Source organism: Gossypium hirsutum, chromosome A02 (genome assembly GCF_007990345.1).
Source record: "Gossypium hirsutum isolate 1008001.06 chromosome A02, Gossypium_hirsutum_v2.1, whole genome shotgun sequence".
In the NCBI taxonomy this organism is placed as follows: domain Eukaryota; kingdom Viridiplantae; phylum Streptophyta; class Magnoliopsida; order Malvales; family Malvaceae; genus Gossypium; species Gossypium hirsutum.
Window position 1 is genome coordinate 76,696,194 of NC_053425.1, and position 5,411 is coordinate 76,701,604.

Sequence of the window (5,411 nt, forward strand, 5' to 3'; positions counted from 1 at the left end):
TCGCACAATTTATGGTGATTTTCGAAAATCACGTTATTGATGCTGTCCCAAGCAGATATATTACAAATTACTCTTAAATTTCCAAAAGTTCAAACACTTAAGAACTTACTAAGATCTCAATTTCCCTTCTTCAATTTCCTAATCAAATTAATAGTTTCACTTACTTTGTAACATTAATCCATAATCCATCTCATAATTCATTCGGTAATTTCATCACATAATTTATTACAATACCATTTCCTTATATTGATTTCAAATACATTCAAGAATTTAAAGCATAATTTCATAGCCAAATGTATTCACTATTCGGCATTTACAAGAAATTCATAGTATTTTATTCACGTCTTAACTCATGATGCTTTCGATTATTCCATCTTATCTCATGTATTCAAAATACCATTCACACATATTAGTTCATAAGACATTTGGCTATCACACATAGTCCTCACTAAATTCATACTCATTCTATTTACCATTACTTAACCGAAACACAGGGATCATATATCATTCTCTAAAACTCTTTTAGCATATACCTCATTTCCATGCACAATTCAATCGAGTAAGATAGCCATTTTCGGTTCATATTATGAACATTATTAATCATTCGAAAATATATATATTTATATATCACATATACTAAAACTTTATTCTATTTCATTTAATCTTTAAACACATAAATTCAACTTAATCATTTAAGAGCTTACCTCAAAAGTTATCGTACGGCTATATCGACTACACTACTACCTTCGTTTTTTCCTCGATCCAAGTTTGTCCCCTTAAGCTCTTGATGCTCAATCAACAATTTTAACTACTCAATTTACAAACGGCAATGTCATCACTTTACATAACAGAAATTAAATTTCATTACTTAAACTATCCACGGCAATCACCTTCCGAGCACCTTAATTTTCTTTAAGCTAAACCACCTCATAGCATACATATACACATTCGGCTAATTATAAAACAAAATCAGCACTCATAACCTAATCATTAACTAAAATCACATTTGGTAATATGCTTAAATAATCTTCAATATTTAATAACATCTAAAACTAATTTGCTTGAGGTGCCTTGAATTATTCAAATTGGCCGAATATCATTGAATTTCTAAAATCATTCTTATAACCACTTGGCCGAATTTCACATATCAAAGCCGCTTATATATATTATTCAAAGTATTTAACAACACTTAAAAGTCCAAAACCGAATGTTCATTATGCATTTCCTTAGTTCTAGATTCGGCAAACATATGTATAATTACTAAAACTTTATTATTATATATTTTTTTATTTTTTTTAAAAAAATCCAAAACCATAAAACTCAATTCATATAACACCAAACTCAATGCTAAATTACCCGAGGCACATTCGGTACTAGCACAAGCACACACACATTTAACTTTTATAAAATTCAACTTTTAACAAGCTCCCTATGCTTCCATGATAAAAGCAGAATGATCATCTTACCACCAACATGCATATTTAATTATCTCAAGCCTCTCTTAATCAATTTTATTCATAATAGCATGAACTCAACAATCCATTACTCATACAAAACAAACATAACCGAAAATCCCTTCATGAACTAATCACTCACATGTAACATACTTTTCAAAAACAAGCTCATAAACATATGAATTTTGGTATCAAATTGTCCATTGAACATTTGTTTACTATCTTCTATCCTCAACTCAAATTTCCTCACTCATTTTCACTAAGGCCGAATCTAAAATGCCTCATAAACTAAATTTATTGAGTGGGTTTCGGCTAGAAAAAGAAGAGAAACACAAATTCATCAACAATTTACAAAACCACATCAAATTACCTTCAAATTTGCCTCCAATTGACCGAACGGTCCCAAAACCATCCATTACTCTTCTTCTTTTTATGAATTTTAGCTAGGTGAAGAAACAAAGATGATTTCTTGTTTTCTTCACCAAATTCTTATTTTATTTTTATCAATAAACTATATAATAATGAATATATCAATAAACTACTTAAAAGAAATATCAATTCGTTATTATACATATCAAATATGCTTATTTTGCTCACCAAAACCATCATGGCCGGCCACTAACATTAAAAGTGGCAAATTGACATGCAAACCCACTTATTTGCATCATTCAATAATTAATCACTTAAAATAAGCCACACATATATTCAAAGCTTTTCACATAAGTCCTTTTTATTTAGAAACACATTCAAATTGACAAAAATCAAAGCATTCAAATTTCATACATGCATGATCACATATTTTAGACATAAAATATTATATTCAATTATTTCTACGACTTGGTTTAGCGGTCCCGAAACCACTTCCCGACTAGGGTCAGAATAGGGCTGTCACATATATGCCATTTATCACATTTATACCAACAAGCAGCCACCAACCACATCACAAAGCATAAACACATTGCATGCATGCATAAACAATTAGGGTTACAACCTAGTTAATCAATATGAGCCACCTCTCATGACCACACACAAAATAGTCATAATACCTTCATAAGCCAACACATTTGGCTAATCAATATAACACATAACAAAAAAGACCAAGTCCCTATACATGCCATACTCAAAATATTAAGACTAACTATACCCAAAAATTCAATTAATAGTGTGATCAAAAACTCCGACGTCTTTCAATCCCCGAGCTAGCTTGGCGACACTATAAGAGAAGGAAAGGAAGGGGGTAAGTTTTAAAGCTTAGCAAGTTCAATGCAAATAATAAGCAACATAAATCATACAATTAACATAAGGCAAAGTTTCATAAATGTCATCAAGTCCCATAAGCATAACTTTCTCATATACATTCTTACCACCAGTTCATCATATCTCATGGCATTCTCATGTGTTCGATGTTCATACCTGTGCCCACTTGTACAAAATAACTTACTTTCTCATCTTTGACGTATTCATTGAGATTACCCATTGAGTTTCTCTTGGACAACCCATTGAACACTTGGAATACCATCAGATACATCGAAATTTCTCACCTAAGTGCCCCATATGTAGCCAACGCTACCTCATATCATGTAATGCCCCAAAATTTTGGGCCTAGAAGAAATAGGCTTCGAGTATCAGAACAATTGGAATTTATTTGTGCAAGAAAATTTTACAAATGGATTGTCTACTATAATGGCTAAGTGTTTAGGCATATTTAGGAGTGTTAGAGAAGTCTGGGTTCAAGTTCTTGCTTTTACAAAAGTTTTAGTTTTTGCTCTTCAGTGAATCTAGATGTTAGCATTTAGACCTAATATTTAAATGTGAGGGATTTTTATCACAAAAAGCCTTGTGGCTTGGTGGTAGGTGGCGTAACTTGGTAACTGAGAGGGCTTGGGTTCAAATCCCATGGCATACAAGGTGTATTTATTTTATTGCCATGAGGTGAGAGAGGTAGAGTTGGATTGAAATTCTACTGAGGTGGTTGTAGACTTGGTCAAAGGGAGAGAATCAAGGGTTTGGATGATGGTTGTTAAGGATATGGGGGAGATTTTGGTGGAGAAAATCGTGGAGTTTGACAAGGGGTGGAAATGGCCGAATTTGGGAGTCTGTGGGTGCCTATTAGATTTTAACTTAATGACTTTTGGTAAGGGGGAAAATATAGGAATTCGGCTAGGTGGGTTCTCTTTCATTTTTGCTCATTTTCTTTATTTCTGAATTTCTAAGTTCCTAATCTCCTTTTCTCTCTTTTCTCTCTAGTGCCAAAATTGCAAGTAACCATTCGTGCCTTTTCTTTTCGTTTCATTGAGATTCTATTGTTCTGCAACTATTCAATAAATGTGCTGAAACCTTTAATTGTCAAAATACCGAAGCCTTGTGTTGTTTTGCCCAAGTCTCTTTCTTTTTGTTTCAATCTTTGCCGAATCACTCAATTGTAAGTTATCTCTTCTACCTTTTCTTGCTTTGGTCGAATACTGTTAGGACTCTACCTTGTTTTCTTTCAAATTTTCTCATAACCGAATTCCCCATTTTTCTTTCTTTAATTTATTTTCTGGTCTTCTTTCTTCAATCGATTCTCCTTTTGATTGAGTACTTTGTTCTCCATTTTCTCTCAGTTAGTTTTTTTTGTTGGCCGAATATTACTGGTAAGTGTTTCTTCGACATCGGGTTCTTCTTTTTTTTATCTTTACCGACGTTCATCTTGCTTTTCTCTTCGATAGGGTCTCATTCCATTAACATTTTCTTGTTTTGTCATTGCTCGAATAGGGATACCCTTGGTGCGTGTTGTCCCTGCTATTTCTAATACGTTTGGTTTAAGCTTGTGAAGGGGTGTAGGCCGACTCCTCCTTTCATCAAATCTTGGACAATTGCACTGTCTGTAAGTGTTGAACTGAATGGTATTTTCTTTTTAGAGAAGGCTGATTAACCCTAGTTCTTATCGTCTAATGGATTATCACAATGGAATGTAGGTTTGGGAAACTCTTGGGTTAGGCGCACGTTTTGTAACAGGTGTGTATTCACAAACCGAATAGACTGTAGAACAGCAAAAGCCGAAAAGCTGAAAAGCTGAAAGAATGGCCTTTTGGCCACATGGGTATGCAAACACAGATGTGGTAAGCCAAGCCCACGAAACATGGATGTTCGACTATAGAGGCTGCCATGAGCATGCTCATGAGTTTGGACTGTTGTAGGCCACGATAGGCCAAAATGGGCCGTGTGGGCCAATGGGCTTGTGGGCTCTACACGGATAAATTTCACAATATAAGGTAATTACTGGACTGGCCGGTGTAGTTCACATGACCATGGAAATTTTTAGGCTTGATGGGCTACACGGGCGTGTGGGCCTACTTGGCCCACATAATGGGTTTTGGGCCCATTTACACTGTTGGGACTGTTAAGGTTTCGCGAGTCGCTTGAGGCGACTGTAGACCTTCTGATGGGTCAATATGAGTGCTTAGACCCCAAGACAGGTAAAATGACCAAAATACCCCTATAGGATAAAATGACTATTTTACCCCTTGAAGGTAAATGGCAGATTTGTGCTACGATTTGACTGTACTGAACATGACATTCTACATGGGGTTGGGATACTGTTATGGAAGAAGTGTACTGTACTAGTGGCTTTGCCACATATACTATTACTGGTGGCTTTGCCACATACACTGTTACTGGTAGCTTTGCTGCGTTACTGATACTGGCAACTTTGCTGCAATATTATTACTAGCAGCTTTGTAGCGATATTGGTGTGTTGGCTGGGTGGGTCGACTTTGTCCCCACATGGTGTGTTAGTTAGTATGGAGTGGTGTGTTGGCTGGTTTGGGTTGGGTTGCATTATTGTACTGTATCGTTACTGCATTGGGCTAAGGCCCACACTATTACTGTTTCGTAATGGGCTCAAGCCCAAACTATTACTGATCTGTAATGGGCTCAGGCCCGATTATTACTGATCTGGGCTAAGGCCCAAACTGT